Source organism: Narcine bancroftii, chromosome 5 (assembly GCF_036971445.1).
Source record: "Narcine bancroftii isolate sNarBan1 chromosome 5, sNarBan1.hap1, whole genome shotgun sequence".
Classification (NCBI taxonomy): Eukaryota; Metazoa; Chordata; class Chondrichthyes; order Torpediniformes; family Narcinidae; genus Narcine; species Narcine bancroftii.
This window is the reverse complement of record NC_091473.1, coordinates 48,822,766-48,840,214: the sequence shown is the minus strand read 5'-3', so window position 1 is coordinate 48,840,214 and position 17,449 is coordinate 48,822,766. Positions and strand designations below refer to the sequence as shown.

The 17,449-nt window shown below is 40.2% G+C and overlaps 1 protein-coding gene across 8 annotated transcripts in view; it reads left to right on the top strand.

The window, feature by feature from the left end:
- LOC138763359 (plexin-A1-like) overlaps positions 1-17,449 on the top strand; it is a 339,669-nt gene that overhangs the window by 53,073 nt on the left and 269,147 nt on the right. Inside the window, exons 2-3 of one of the 8 annotated variants that reach the window (XM_069937351.1) lie at positions 12,459-12,541; positions 14,641-14,669. The exons of 6 other annotated variants lie outside the window; for them this stretch is intronic. The gene's annotated coding sequence lies outside the window, so the exon portion shown is untranslated. The remainder of the gene's footprint in view (positions 1-12,458; positions 12,542-14,640; positions 14,670-17,449) is intronic. One more of the 8 variants, XM_069937352.1, reaches the window with a different exon arrangement.

Here is a 17,449-nt window from a genome sequence, read left to right as displayed (position 1 = left end):
AATGTTCTGGATAATATTAAAGGTTCCATTATTGTCACATAATGTAACATGAACTTTTGTCCACTGTAAGGCAGAGAGTCGCCACTTTGTCCAGTGCCCCTCACAGAAACCTACGGCACCTGGTGTTCCAAGGCAGTCTCCCCTCCAAGTACTGACCAGGCCTGAGCCTGCTTCGGTTCTGAGATCAGACAATCTCAGGTGTATTCAGGCTATTAGGTGCTTGATCAGCTCCTGTTATTTGGTCATTTGCTGCAATATTTCTGCTTTTCACACTAATCTTGTCTGCAGCAACAGCGTATATTGCTACAAATTCTCTATGTATGAAGGACTGATAGGGTGCTTTGCCTCAGGAGGTGGTGTCAGTTTGTATGGATTAGTCAGCATGGATGTGGTGGCCAGAATAGCCTGCTTTTATTCTGTAGTACAGATTAGTGCTTCTCTGTGGATTGTCACCCTATCATGGTAGAGAAGCTTGTGTGGTCCTGTGATTCCGAGAGTGATGTCATCTGGAGCCTGGCCATCCATGGTGGTAATGTCAAGGGTGAGGTCTCTGACGAAGAACAATCTAACCAAGTCCTCAACGGTGGAACAGGTGGATGAAGTAACTTTGAATTCAACGGCTGAGAGGGGAGACGAAGGCTGCAACAAATCCATCAGCTCCAATTGTTGTGCTTTTCGTGCCACTGGAACTAGTTGGTTGATTTGTGAAGAATCTCGTGCTTCTTGAAGCGCAACATTAAGTACACGTTAAACAAATGTATGCACAGGTGTCTTCGCTCGGTGGAAAATGGAACAAAGTACATTATCCTCGACCTCCAGGGATAGCCTTGATAGATTAGTAAGTAAACCATAATGGAGGCTTAATGGTGGTATTAGCAAATCAAAACTCAGCGACATTTTAGGGCAGATTAAAGGATTTTAAGGAGTGTTGAACTTGTGAGGGAGTTACTAGAGATTGGATCACACTCAATATTAATCTAACCAGGAAAACTGTGTTTCGCTGTGTGGTGCTTCTGTGAGAATGTTAGGTTTTGTAGAGTTGCAGTTCTCTATTGAATGGCAGCTGATTCCTTTTAAAGTTTGGTTTGTAACCTCTGGTGAACTTTCCTAATGTGATTTGGATTGGACTTCATCTTCTCCAGTGCTGATCACACACTGCACGAACCAGCTTGAGGAGTGCTGGTGACCTTATTGAAAAAAATCTATTTATGGATGTTGTGCAATTTGGAAAATTTTCTCAAGTGTACTCCTCATGTGGAGCGCATTGGGTGATGTAACGGTTCAATTCCAAAAGCAACAATCAAACAAGATGAGTTTGCACAATCTTCCTGTTACCCCATGAATTTTCCTCCCGCATCCCATGGACGTGTGGGGTGATCAGTTGGTAAATTAGTTGTGATGGGTGGGTGGTAGGGGAATTCGGGGAGTTGCTGAACAAGTGTTAGAAATGCAGGGTGATGGCAGAATGGAAATGGAACGGATGGGAGTCAGTCATGAACTCTGTGGGCTGAACACCCTGTAATCATTTTTCCACATTTGCTCCAAGCCCGTGACCCTTTGGGTTCTATTGTTCATGCCTGAATTAAGTGCTTCATGATCGGTGGCCTTCATTAACCTGAGGTGAAAACGAAGTATAGATGCAACAGAATTCTTCCTTGCTGCAGCAGTATGTCCGATACACAACTAGGGTGATGTACACTACCACAATGTTCCAAGATGGAAAAAGAGATCAAGATGAAAGGATGGATAAATATTCACAGTTGCAGTGCAAGAAAAAAGTGACTTGATGGTGCAGACAGATCGTTGGGTGGAATGAAAGTTTGGGGGGTTTGGTTAAGGTGAGGGTAGTACGGGGATGTTCAAGAACCTGCTGGATTAAATTCTGTTCTTGAACCTAGAGGATCAGACTTCAGTTCTCTGGACTGCCCTGCACCTCTTGACTAAGCTTCACAATCCCATGACGAAGGCTCAGGCCTGAAACATTGGTTACCTTTTACTTTCTACAGATGCAGCATGACCTGCTGAGTTTCTCCAGGACTCTTGGGTACTGCACTTGACTCCAGCATCTGCACTCTTACCTGTTTAACTTGAGATCACTAAGAATCTTGCGTGTAGCTCTGTTTAAATTTTAATGTTTGGGAGCACTCCCATGAAGTAGCCCAGGATATTTTGCAGTGTTGAAGGGATGGGAATCTTGCCCAGGATGCAGTGGGGTCTGGAAACCTGGTGAGAGTGGAAACACGTTTGTCCCACTGACCTTGCTGGTGTACACAAGTTAGATGACTCATCAAAGGTCAAAGTGCTCAGATAAATCATTAATAGTTTTTGTTCAGAGAGCACATTGGAGAAAATGGACTTTTACAGAAGAGCCAGTTCATTTCTGGGAAGAGCAGTTATAAGCTGTCTTTCCTCTGATCGCACGTGGCAACCAATGGTATGAATCATTTGAATGAGGTTGCTGTGCCAATGCTATACCTTGGTTCTAAGGTGGATGCAGAGGTATAAAAAGGGACCTCCGACCTCCTCCATGGACAATGGTGACTTGCAGTTGAAGGACCCACACAGGCCTCAGACTCCTGGAGACTGGTTCGCGTAAGCCATGTACTTGAACCGAGATTTGAGAAGGTGCTGAAGGCTTCTTGAACATATTGGAGGATTGAATCTTGAGCTCTGATTGCTGATGGATTGAACAGGAGTCGGTGAGGCTGTGGGAGTGCTGGAGACATCCTTAGACTCTCAGTGACTCTGAAGGGACACGCTTTTTCTCTTATTGTTAGGGGCTCAAGGCGATTCTTGGTTTGCCTTACACCAGGCAACAATTGAAGAACATCTTGTATATTACATTTTTAAAATTATTATGTAACAATAAAAGGAACATTGAAAGAGTGAGATTCTTATTCAGGGGGTGTCAGTAGTGAGTGCATGGATTTGAGGTACAGGCTTGTTTGAATTGTGGGATAGACTTGAGGCTGATAGATGGCCCAACTGGCTCCCTCCAGTTTCTGTTTTCTGCATGATGGTCGTTGAGACTTTGATGGTTAATGCTTGCAGTGAAGGAGACCATTTACGTTGGCCATGGTCAGTCATACAGCATGGAATGGCCCCCTCGGCCCAACTCTTCCATGCTGACCAAGTTGGTATTCTGAGTGGGTCCTATTTTATCTGCACTTCCTTCATATTCATATATCAGTTCAAATGTCTTTTCTTTTTTTTTTTTTTTTTTTTTTTTTTTTTTTTTTTTTTAAATTTTTTTTATTTTTCACACCATAAATCACATTAGCCATGATATACACTATTTCTTTTCACACATATACAGTGACTTTTTCTCCCCCCCCCCCCTTTCCTCCCAAACCACCCCCCCACCCCCCCCTCTCATCCATTTTAGGTATACAATCTAGGTTGCATTAAGCCAGTCAGACAATGTTGTCATTCAACCAAATTACACCAGAAATTCTACTGAGTCCATTCTTTTCTTTCCTTCTCCTTCCATCAACTTAGGTAATGTTTGTCCCCGGTAGGTTTTCGCTATTGTATTTAATGTAAGGCTCCTATACTTGTTCGAATATTTCAATGTTATTTCTTAACCAATATGTTATTTTTTCTAATGGAATACATTTATTCATTTAAATTTGGTAGTTTCTTCCTTTTAATTTGGTTATGTATTCCATTAATATTTAAAGACATATAGTTCAGCGTAGCCCTTTTATATTTTGTTTATCTTCTCTTTCCGTTTTTCCATCATTACCTTTCCTCCTTTTCCATTTCTGTTTTCTTATTTTCAACTCTTTATAAGACAACATTCCTACAACATCTAACATTTTCCTTATTCTCCTATTTCTATCTTATTTATCCCCAATCTCCCCTTCACCTCCTGAGTTGTCCTTTATCCCTTGTCGGACAACCACATCTCCCCTCTCCATTTGGATTTGCGAATCCACTCGCAAGCGTCAACTGATTTTGCAGTGACCGCTATTTCCCCCCACCCCGCCTCCCCCAGAAAAGATTTCACTTTTCATATGTCACAAAGGTCCCTCTTTTAATTCCCTCCTTATTCTCTCTATTCCATTACCTTCCCTTATTAATTCTTGTCTATACTATCCATATTTTCCTCTAAGTACAGATACATTCATGTATGCTCATTGTCTCTATTCACTCTTATACCTCTTTACCTGCATACATATCAATCGTGATCATTTTTACTCTCATTACCCGTCTTCATCCCTCAGTCTATTTTTGTCTTTACCCACATACATATCAGTCGTGATCATTTTAACTCTCATTACCCGTCTTCCTCCCTCAGTCTATTTTTGTAATTGTTCTGCAAATTTTCGTGCTTCTTCTGGATCCGCGAATAGTCTGTTTTGTTGTCCTGGAATAAATATTTTCAATACCGCTGGATGCTTTAGTATAAATTTATACCCTTTCTTCCATAAAATCGCCTTTGCTGTATTGAACTCTTTTCTCTTCTTTAGGAGTTCAAAACTTATATCTGGATAAATGAAGATTTTTTGTCCTTTATACTCCAGTGGTTTGTTGCCCTCTCTTACTTTTTCCATTGTCTTCTCCAGTACCTTTTCTCTTGTAGTATATCTTAGGAATTTTACTACAATAGATCTTGGTTTTTGTTGTGGTTGTGGTTTAGAGGCCAATACTCTATGTGCCCTTTCTATTTCCATTTCATGCTGTAGTTCTGGACATCCTAGGGTCTTAGGGATCCACTCTTTTATAAACTCCCTCATATTCTTGCCTTCTTCATCTTCCTTAAGGCCCACTATCTTTATGTTATTTCTTCTGTTATGGTTTTCCATTGTATCTATTTTTTGAGCTAGTAGTTCTTGTGTCTCTTTAGTTTTTTTATTAGATTCCTCCAATTTCTTTTTTAAGTCTTCTACCTCCATTTCTGCTGCTACTGCCCGCTCTTCCATCTTGTCCATTTTCTTTCCCATTTCTGTTAAGGTCATCTCCATTTTATTTATTTTCTCTTCTGTGTTGTTTATTCTTTTTCTTAAATCCTTAAATTCCTGTGTTTGCCATTCTCTAAATGATTCCATGTATCCTCTAATAAGAGCAAGTATATCCTTTACCTTGCCTCTCTTTTCTTCTTCTATTTCACCATACTCTTCCTCTTCTTCTTCCTCTGGGTTGGCCATCTGTTGTTTCTTTGCTGCCCTTTCCTCCTCTTCTATCTTGTTTCTATTGTCTTCTGTGGTCTCTTCTTGCTGCAGGTGTTCTGCAGCTGTCGTTGCCGGCTGTGGAGATCGACTCCCCAGCTGGTCCCCCCTCCCGTCGGTGTGTTTTTTTTCATTCGCATCGCGCATGCGCGAAACTTCGCGCATGCGCGGTTGCGCACTTTTGTTCGGCTCTGCGAGCCATTTTTGTAGTCCATTATTTACCGACCTGAGGGAGCGGGTTTCTCTCTCCGCAGCGGGCCTCTTCGGACAGGTAAGGCCTTCACCTTTTTCCTCCTTTGTCTTCTCTTCCTCTCTTCTTACCGTTGCTTTCGACTTTTCTTTTTTTGTCGCCATCTTCTTTCCACCTTTATACTCACTTTTCTGTAACTTTTATTTCTGTGCCTTTGTGTTTTCTCTTGTTTTTCCCGACTTTTCTGGAGAGGGCTGGAGTTCACCGTCCGGCCACTACTCCATCACGTGACTCCTCCAGTTCAAATGTCTTTTCAAGGTCAAAGTTACACCTGCATCTACCTCTGGCAGCTCATTCCAGGCAGTCTACCTTATGGGGTGGAAAAAGTTGCCCCTCTAGTCCCTCTTAAATTTTAAATGTAATTGTGCCTGCCTCTACCATTTCCCCTCGCAGCCTGTTCCACCTACCCATCACCACCCTCTGTGTGGAAAATGGTGCTCCTCTTTAAAACTCTCATCTGTACTCCATGCTCTCTCGGTTCAGACTTCCCTCTCCTGGTGGGGGTAGGGAAAAGGCTGTGAGCATTCACTTTATCCACATCTCTTCTGGATTTTATAATCCTCTTACTCGGGTTGTGGATTTGGTTTTCTGTGAAGTGTGGATCTTGGACAATGAACTGCACTTGGCACTTGTGGGGCCATAGCTGGAACACTGAACACATCCCTGGTCACCACAGGAAGGATGTGACCGAACTGGCGAGGGTCTAGAGGAGATTTGTGAGGATATTGCCAGGGTTGGGGAAGTTCAGTCATTTGGAAACTTGCCTAAGCTGCGGCTATTTTAATCTAAAAGGGGAATAAATGAGGCATGTCAACAAAAAAAAATTCCAGAGGCTTGATCAGGGTGAAGAGCAACCTATTTCCATTGTTGGAGGGGTCACTGATTGAGGAACGTAGATTTCAATTGAAGGGTTTGGGTTTGAGACTTCTTACTCATTGGCCAAATAGGGAGAGGGACTCACCATTATGTTTTGGGGGTATGAGGCTGCAGTTCTGGATCGGGGCGGGGGATGGGTGGGATTCTGCTTCATATCCCGAACAAGCTCCATGGCCAATGAACAACCTGCTGGAGGAACCTGGCAGGTTGAGCAGCCACAGTGGGAGAAATAAAATAGTTGACATTTTGGGTCAGAACCCGATGGTTTTTTTTCCCACTGCATCTTGCAGGATATTTTTTATCTCAGGTTCCAACGTCTGCAGTCTCGTGTCTTTAATAGCCAATTCGTTGTTATATTTCTAAGTTTTAAATTCTTAGTTATTGGTTTCCTTTGGACTTAATGCATTGTTACATAATGCTCTCCAAAACAGCCTCATTTGGGGGAATCGCGAGGCTTCAGGTGATTCAGCGCGTGAGATGTGAGTGAGAAGTTCATGGATTCATATTCCAACTCTGGATACTTGAATGCAGCATCAACAACAGTGAGGTTTGTCCCTTGTGGTTTAATAGAAGAAAAGTTTGCTCTGGTGGTTGGGACCAATATATGTCCCGTGGCTCATGATTCCTTTTATTGACATGAATTAATACATATAAATGTAATATACATGACATAATTCAACTTCTGACTGCCTTAAGAAACTTCATAAGCATTGCCTGGCACCAATAATATAAAGAGAAGCAAAAGAAAATCCCTTCAGAATTGCTGAGTGTCTGTGGATTCGCCTCCAGCGCTCCCACAGCCTCTGTAGCCACACAGACTCCTGTTCAAAGCATTGCCAACCCGAGCTCCAGATTCAAACCTCAGACACAATGAGGAATCATTCAGAGCCTGAGGCCCTTTGGAGCCATTCTTGCCCTTGACACCCCCTTGAACCTGGTTCCGATATCTGGTTCACAGGAGCCTGCAGCCTGCTAGGGCCCTTTGACTGCGTCGCCCACAGCTTGGTTGAGCCCATTGACCACAAGTCATCTGTAGTTTGTGTCGCAAACAGACTGCAGTCTGTGGTTGATGTTACAATAGTCCTCTCTGTAGAGCTTGTACAAACTAGCTTCCTGGTCCTGTAATGTAACAGTGTCCGACCACACCAGTGGGGGGTGGGGGGGGGGGAATCATTTGAAATTGTGGTGGATGTAATTTGAGGTTCATGAAACTGGTCCCTATAATCCTTGACCAAATTACCCTACTGTCATTCCCAAAGTCCCTTGGATTTGGGTTAAACATAGAAGATAGGAGCAGGAGTAGGTCATTCGACCCTTCGAGCCTGCTCAGCCATTCAACGAAATCATGGCTGATCTTAAAGTTCAGTATTCCGTCCCCGCCTTCTCTCCGTAACCTTTAATACCCTTATACTGAAGAAATATATCTAATTTCCTCTTAAATATATTTAATGAACCTGCCTCTACTGCCCTCTGTGGCAATGAATTCCACAGATTCACCACCCTCTGGGTAAAGAAATTCCTCCTCATCTCGGTCCTAAATGGTTTGCCTTTTATCCCCAATCCATGGCCCTGGGTTCTGGATTTTCCCATCATTGGAAACATCCCATCTGCATCCACTCTGTCCAGTCCTGCCAGAATTTTATATGTCTCTATGAGATCCCCTCTCAATCTTCTAAACTCCAGCAAGTACAATCTGTTCTGAAGTCGTGAATTACAACACTATAGCAAAGAAGGTCCACGTTTGGACAAAGCTTACTGATTTCACAACAGTGTGCAGGCCAAATGTTACAGATTGTTACCTCTTTCCTGGCGACATTCTAATGGAAGGATGTAGATGTCTTAGAGAGGATGCGAAGAAGATTTGCCAGGATATTGTCTGGATTGGAGAACGTGCTTTATGAAGCAAAGTTGAAAAGTTGGGGCTTTTCTCTTTGGAGCAATGAAGGTGACTCAGTAAAGGAGTGTAAGATTATGAGGAGTATAGATAGGTTGGACAGCTAGCATCTTTTTCCTGGGGCAACAATAGAAAATTGCAGAGGACATCTGTATAAGGTGAGTGGAGGAAAGCTTAGGGGAGATGTCAGATGTTTTTTTTAAATCTCAGGAGTGGTGGGTGCCTGGAATGAATTGCTGAGGATAGTGATTGAGGCTGGTACAATAGGGCCATTTGAAATGTATGCAGAAGGATATAAGAAAAAGAGTTGTGTGTTTATGAGGGAGCATTGATATGAGGTAGGTTTCTGTAGATCAGCACAATGTTGTGGGCTGAATGGCCTGTACCCTACTGTAATGTTTTATGTTCACACTTATGGCAAAACATTCTGCACTCTCGTGAGATCCAAGATTGGTGCAGTGAGGAGACTTCAGTGATTTATAAAGGTGCACTTTAATTTACTTCTGTCTTTGGTCTCTGGTAATAAAGCTAAGAGCCCCTGAGCATTTTTAACTGACTTATCTTGCCATGCAGTGAAAGATTTGTACAATTACAGGTATGTTTGCACAGCAGTTAGTTACTGGACCAAGAACCTGGAGACTTATTGAATCCCACCATGACTACTGGGAAATCAATTTATTAAACAAACAGGAACAAAAGAGTTTTGTTAGTGCTAACGGTGAAATCTGGTTCACTTGCGTCCTTGATGATGGAAATGAGTTGACGTTGCCCAGTGGCCCAGATCTGATGCATAAGGAAGCTGCTCCATCATGATCCTTACTGATTCCATTTTCTTCCCATGCCCTTGAATCCACCTGAACCTCTCTTGGGAACTTTGCTGTTGGCTGTGTTGGCCTGGACTTTATGTAAAAGTACCTCAAGTGAGTTGAAACCATAGCCTTTTAAAATGGGTGAAATGTACCACTCGAACAGGTAAAGCTCCCTGGGGCAATTGGGGGTATAGACAGTTAGCTGTACAACTGTCATAAATATCCAACTCTTTGAGGTTTGGGACCTGACCTTCTCATTTGACTGGAGAGACAGCAGATGCTGGAATCTGGAGCAACATACAGTCTGCAAGGGGAACTCAATGGGTTGAGCAGCATCAGTGAAAGGAAAGAGAAGGTTCAACATTGCGGGCTGGAACCTTGCATCAGGACTGACAAAATGTTTGACCTGAAACGACGACCATTCTTTTTCTCCCACTGTTTCTGCTCGACCCGCTGAGTTCATCCAGCAGATTGTGCTTCTTGTTCTATCTGTGGCTGCAGTCCCAGACCAACATGGTTGATTTACATTGTTAGTAAGAAACTGTCAGTAATGTTTTTGTTCAGTAGGGGTAATATTCCAATAACTAAAAATGAGTGTGTCCCACTGGGAATATTTAAGGCAGGTTAGAGGAGCATTTACTGTGTGTTCATGTGGAATTATTATGGCTTCAGGATGATGCTTACTTGGAATTTTGGATAGTAAAGAAGGCTTATGATCTGTTGAGCTTCATTGGTTGGGGAATTGAGTTCAAGAATCATGAAGTAAAGTTCTAGTTCTATAGAACTTGGGTTAGACCACACATGGAATATTGTGTTCAGTTCTGGTCACCTCATTACAGGAAGAGTGTGGAAGATATGGAGAAGGTGCAGAGATATACCAGGATGTTACCTGGATTGGAGAACGTGTCGTGAGAGGTGAGGTTAATCAGGCTTGGGCTTTCCTCTGGATTTAAAAAGGATGAGAGGTGACTTTATAGAGGTAACAAGATTATAAGAGGCATAGATAGGGTGGACAGCTTGCAACTTTTACCCAGTGTAAGAGTAGCATGCACCAGATGATATCTGTACAAGGTGATGGGAGGAAATTTTAGGGGAGACGTTAGAGGTAAGTTTTTTTAAAAAACACAGAATTATGTGTGCCTGGAATGCATTGCCAGGGCTGGATGATAAGGACATTTTTTTCAATCTTTATTTAAAAGATAATAAAAACAACATACAGTATTGAAATAATTAAGAAAAAAAAAGATTTTACATTAACACCCATCCCAACCTCCTATCCTTAGAGCCAACTCCCTTAAGGGGAGCAAAAAAAAATTATATATAAAAATAAAATATTATAAATGTTAATAACATTTCAAAGTATATCTAAATGCATATATTTCAAATATGGCGACCACTTACGAACAAAAGAAGAACAATTATCATGTAAATTAAAGTAATTTTTTCCATGACAATACATACTTTCAATTCATTGTGCCAACATGATATTTTAATCTCAGTATCATCTTTCCAAGTACTAGCAACACATTTATGCGCTACTGATAACACCAAATGTACAAAAGCAATTTGAATTTTGTCCAATCCCATTCCCCTTAACGAATACAAATTTCCCAACAAAAAAATTGGTTCGATCTAGCGGTAATACAAAATTATATAATATTTCCAAAGCTACTTTAATACCTTGCCAAAATGATTGAACTTTAACACAAGTCCAAACAGCATGTAGAAAAGCTCCAATACATGAGCCACAAGAATCCAAATTACTAAACCCATATTTGTTTTGGCTTTTCCGGGGTCAAATATAATTGATGTAAAAAATTATAGTTAACCATTCCATATCTTACATTAGTCAATTTAACTACAATGTCCTGACACATATTCGCCCAATCATCTTCGGAAAAAATAAATACTAAATCCCATTTAAGTTTAGATTTCTCCCAATCTGACTTATCCATACTATCTTGTAACAAATTATACATAACTGAAATATAACCCTTTTTCGGTATAGAGCAGTGGTTCCCAACCTTTTACTTCCCACTCACATACCACTTTAAGTATTCCCTATCCCAGAAGTGTTCTGTGATTAATAAAGGATTGCTTAAGGTGGTATGGGGGTGGAAAGAAAACGTTTGAAAACCACTGTTTTAATTATTCCAAATTAATTTATGTTCAGTTTCATAACTCCAAAGGAAATGAGCCAATGACAATTTTTCTCAAGCAAAATATTTCAGTAATAATTGGGTCTAGAGCAGTGATTCTCAACCTTCCCTTCCCACTCGCATACTACCTTAAGCAATTATTTACTAATCACAGAACATTTATGGCATAGGGAATACTTAAAGTGGTATGTGAGTTGAAAGTAAAAGGTTGGGAACCGCTGGTATAGAGGAAATCAAAGATTCAATTCTCGACAAAGTAGGTAAAATTATCTCTCTACCATAATTATCTTTTATCAAAGCTCTTAAGTTGATAATACGCAAATAAAGAATTTACAGGTATATCAAATCTTTCTCTCAATTGATTAAAAGAAAGAAATTTCCCCTCTACAAAACAATCGTATTGTCTTTATACCTTTAGAATCCCAAATCTTTATATGATTATTAAACATTGAAAAAGGAATAAGCTGATTATTATACAATGGAGTTAAAATAGATAATTTATCTTTCGACCCTAACACTTTTCTTTATCCAAATCTTTAAGAAATGTTTCAATATCGGCATATCATATTGGTGTAACAAAATCAAATTCCAACGAAATATAAATTCATGTATCTCAACCCTAGAAATACACGCCATCTCCACTTTAGCCCAGCTAGGAGGCTGATCTAAATCCATCAATCTACTAATAAACTTTAACTGGGCTGCTTCATAATAGTTTTGAAAATGTGGTAATTGTAGTCCGCCCAATGTATATTTCCATGTTAGTCTATGCAATGCCACTCGAGCTAATTTACCTTTCCATAAAAACTCTCTCACTGTTTATTCAAACCTTGGAAAAAGCCCTTAGAAAGTAAACAAGGTATTGACTGGAATAAATATTGAATTCGAGGAAAAATATTCATTTTAATACAATTGACCTTGCCAATCAAAGTTAATGGAAGATCTTTCCATTTAATCAAATCTGCTTTAATCCATGTTAATATAGGTACATAATTTAATTGATATGATTATTAATTAATATCCATAAACACACCTAAATATTTAATTTTACTTTTCACCTTAATTTTGTAATAGTTTTAAATTCAGAATAATCTCCCACTCCAACTGGTAAAATTTCACTTTTATTCCAATTAACTTTATATCCCAATAATTCTCCAAATTTCAGCAAACACTATTGCAATTGTTTCAATGACTGTTCCGGTTCCGTCAAGTATACCAACACATCGTCTGCAAATAAGTTAATTTTGTATTCTTCATTCTTAACACTCATCCGTCTAATTTCTTCATTTTTTCTAATAGCCTGAGCAAATGACTCAATAACCAACGCAAACAAGGCTGGTGACAACGGCAGCCCTATCGAGTTGAACGAGTCAATTTAAATGGTAAAGAAATCTGTCCATTTGTCACCACCCTAGCAATTGGGTTCGCATATAAAGCCTTAACCCAACAAATAAAAAAAGGGCCAAATTTAAATTTCTCTAACACTGTAAATAAAAAATCCAACTCGACCCTATCAAAAGCTTTTTCTGCATCTAATGCAACCACCATAGGATGGTTAGGCTGCTTTTGATATGCGTTGACCAAAATAATTAATCGAAATATATTGTCTGATGCATTTCTATTCTTAATAAAACCTGTTTGATCAATATGTACCAATTTGGGTAAATATTTAGCAAGTCTATTAGCTAATACTTTCGCTATAATTTTATAATCCACATTTAATAAAGAAATAGTTCTAAAACACAATTAAAATCACCACCAACTAAGACATTTTTATTAGCTTGAGTAAACAGTAAAAAAGCTTCTGAAATAAACCGCTCATCTATATTAGGGGCATAAAGATTCAGCAAAGTCCAAGATTCAGCAAAATTTTAAAGTTCAATCTTAATACTCTGCCAGCATACCCCTCTGAAGATTCCAATTCAAATGGTAAATTTTTATGAATCAAAATCGTTACTCTTGCCTTAGAATTAAAAGAAGAAAAAATATGACCAACCCAATCTCTTTTCAATTTCAAATGTTATTTTTCAGTCAAATGAGTTTCTTGTAAAAAAAGCAATATCAATTTTCATTTTTTTATATAAGCCAATATTCTTTCTCTTAATTGGATTATTTAATACTTGAACATTAAAAGTTTCAAAATTCAATTTAGACATCTTTTTTGTCTACTAATATATTTACACACTATAAAATAATGCTCCTCTCTATAATTCTTCAAAAAAAAACCCCAAAAAACCAGAAAAATACAAACAAAACCACGCAAAGATGGTAATACCCTAAAAATCTGGGTGTGGTAAACACACTAGTGGCAGATGACTATCAAAGTTTTCAGTGTCATCCACCCACCCCCAGCCAGATACATATTATTTAATTAAACACAATCAAATACAGTCCATATATTCAGCCCAATGATTCCAAGCCCAGCGACTGCTCCAGATCTTCAACATCAAGAAGACTTTGTGTCAACTCTTCTTTCTTTCCATACTTTCCATTCTTTCCATACCCATGTCCATTTCCATTTCCATTTGCCCTCCTCTTAGGAGACTACTCAGGAGACAACGGAGGAGAACACCCATTTCTTCACAGTTCTGGCAAAGAATTAGCAAAAAGCAAAGCATCATGATCATTCTCAAGGAATTGAGATTGAAAATTTCCATAAAAAACCTTCAAAATTGCAGGGTAACGAAAAGCAAACTTGTAGCCTTTTTGCCACAAAACAGCTTTGGCCGTATTAAATTCTCTTTGTCTTCTAATAACGTCTTGGATCAAATCAGCATAAAAAACACTCTGTTATTTTGAACCATTGATGGAGACTGACTCTGCCGTGCTTTCTGTACTGCCATATGTAGAATCATTTCTCTATCTTAGTATTTTAAACAACGAACCAAGATTGCTCTCAGTGTTTGTCCTGGAAGAGGTTTTCTTCTCAGCTCTGTGAGCCCAATTCAATTCCAAGCCTTCAGGAAAAAGCTCTTTACTCAGCACCTCTGGGATCCAATGCTTAAAATTTTTTATAGGATCGGGACCTTCAAGATCCTCTGGAAGACCAACTATTTTCACATTATTCCTTCGGCTTTGATTTTCCAATGAATCAATCTTCTTTATTAAATCTCTTTTTTGAATTCCCCAATCTACAAAAGATCCTTCTACTTTTTCCATTTTTTCTCTATTACGTTCCACCTGATTTTGACACTAGAAAAGGCTGTTTCAATTTTCTTAAAATTATCTTGCATAGTATCAACTGATTTTATACATCTACTAATATCACTCTTAACTACAGTCATTTCCTGTTTCACAGTTGACATTTCATCACACAAAGTATTCATTTTTATTTTCATCTCCATAAATCCTTGATTCACCTGAGTTGATATTTGTTTTGACATATTGTGCATTTGACAAGCAATCCCTTCCAAAACAGTAAACACTGAATCCATTCTAGATTGCACCTCCACTTTTTAAGATCTATCTCCTTTAACTACAGGCTCCCCCTCCTGGGCAAGTTCCAATAAGGTAAGTTCCTCTTCTTTCTCAGTCATCATAGATCCTTTAGCTGAACGCCTGTGGGTCTGGACATCTGACATCGGCACCCCGACCTCTTCGGGACGCCGGCATTCGGGCTCCCCCACAGCCCATACTTTGTCCAGCAATTCTCTGACCCGGGATGCCCCACGCAAGCCAGGCAAAGCCACCGGATGCACAGGAGCGTATCCCACGCTACACTGTGTGCCCCCGGGCCACCCAGCAAGGTCCCCTTGTCGGCCATGGCGCCTGCGTGCACGGCTTCACGTATGGTAATTTTTTCTGAAGTTGAGGTTTAAATTTTTTCACATTAGATGTCATCATAAATCACTGTTATTTAAACAACTGTAAATATTATTTTTAACCACTTTTATGCTTTTTAAAAACCAGGTATTTAGTGATCCAGCTGGGGAAAGGTGGAATACACGTCTTTCTTCTACGCCATCTTGCCACGCCCCCCCCCCCCCCCCACAATAGGGACATTTAAAAGACTCTTAGATAGGCACAGGGATGCAAGAAAAAATTAGGTTTGTGTGTGAGGTAGGGAATATTTAATTGTTTCATTAGGTCAAACATTGTGGTTTGAAGGGTTATGAAGAGAAGACTGGAGAATGAGGTTGAAAAGGTTAGTAAATCAGCCATGATGAAATGGTGGGATGATCTTGATGGGCCGAGTGGCCCAATTCCATTCCTGTCTTGTGGTCCAAGTCCTTCCTTGTTTCCTTGGATGATTTCTCAGTTTTGGTTTCTCTCCCCCCACCCCCACTCCCCACAGGGCTAAATCATCTTTCCTTTTGATCATTTCAGTGTCCTTTAACAAAGTGCCCCCTTGTATTGACGCTGAGGGAATCAGTGAAAGTCACTTCGCTGGCTGCTCTGAGCAGTGAGCCATTGTACCAGCTCTCAGAGAATTGGACGGTTAGCACTATGCTATTACAGCACCAGCAACCCTTGTTCAAATCCAGTGCTGTCTGTAAGGAGGTTGTACATTCTCCCCATGACCTGCATAGGTTTCTTCCCTCGTTCCAAAGATGCACAAGGTTAGCAAGTTAATTGGTTTCGTGTGCAATTGGGTGGATTGGGTTCGTGGGCCAGAAGGGCCTGTTACTGTGCTATGTCTCTAAATTAAAAATAAAATTACAAGTTGCGGCTGGTTTTATTATTTTAAAATGTTTTAGTTCGAGTCTGAACCCAGATTGATCCAAGTGGCAAAATGGATGGAGAGGAAATGAGGAGAGACAGATTAGAGATGTAGCAAAGTAAAAGGGTCTTCTGTCCCAGAGCTCATGCCTCCCAAGATTAGTCTTTAACTTTGAAAAGAGCCTGATCAAATGCTTGCAAATAAAAGAAACATTTGCAAGGTTGCGGGGAAAGAACGGGGACTTGGAAAGTTAAATAAGGCAACCTGGGATTAATGCAGTGCACAAATGAGCTGGAGAAACTCAGCAGGTCATGCAGCATCCATAGTTATAATCATGGAGGCAGCACCAATGTAGCAGAGGAAGAGTTGAGGAACCTTGTCTGTGTAGGCTTGTAGCCAACAAAAAGGCAGCCATAGCTGGAATACATGCGGGTACTTACGGCTACCCCTTTGACTTGTGGAAAGTGGAAGCAAGAATTTCCTGATGAAAGGCTTGTGCCCGAAACTTCGATTATCCATTTTACTTCCAACAGATGCTGCGTGATCTGTTCAGTCTCTCTGGCAAATTTTTGCTTTCCAGGGCCTTGGGATGAAATGGAAAGCATCCATCCCTGGTCAGCCATTCATATTACGAATACTTGTGCAACAGGAAATTAGTGCATGGGTTGCTCTGCCTCACCCTTCCTCAAAGCTGAAGGTTTAATCTTGGGGGGAGGGAGGGCAGGGGAGAAAATGCCACTGTGTATATTTAATGAGAAACGTATGTATACATTTTGGTTGATGTGGTTCACAGTGTGAAAAATAAAAAAATATTTAAAAAAAAAAGCTGAAGGTTTAATCTGCTGGTAATGCTGCAGTTTCCAGAAGTTGTGGTTCCCAGCTCTACCTTACTTCAATCCTGGAGATTCCAATAAATTAGCCTGATCTAATTGTTACTTCAGCTCCTCATTCCCATTTACTGTCAGTCACCCTTTTTCCTCAATACGGGTTCATTGTGGATCATCTTTGATGGTCCCAGAGCAACATTTCTGTAGCTTTGGCTTTTGTTTCCCTATGTGATTTTTAAGGCCTCTGAATTCTTTCCCTACTGAAGTTTGCTGGTATCAATGTCCAAATCTCCAATTCCTTTCTATTCCAGGCCAGTCCTAGAGAGGGTCAAAGTGTAAATTCTCCTTTTGAAGTTAAACTAGAAGAACTTTGCACATTCCTTGTTCGATCATAGGGCAGAAGAGCACAGGAACAGGCCCTTTGGCCCTCTTCATCTGTACTTGACACCACACTGAACGAAATATCTGCCTGCATGTGATTCTTGTCCTCCACTGCCTACATATTCATGTCGGTCTAAAAGCTTTAAACACTACAATCTGCTTCCACCATTTCTGGAAGCCATTTTGACTCACCCACCATTCTCTGTTCAAGGAAAACTTGTCCTAAATGTCTCCCTTAAACAGAGTTAAACAAAAAAATATGCAGACACTGATTGTAGTTTAATACACAAAAGTCCCTTAAACTGACTCCTGTCCTTCCCCTATCCTCCCCCTTTAATTATTGCCCTCTAATCTGTGACTTTTTTACCGTAGAGAAGAGAGATTTGGACTGTCTACTCTACCCCTCATAATATTATAAACTT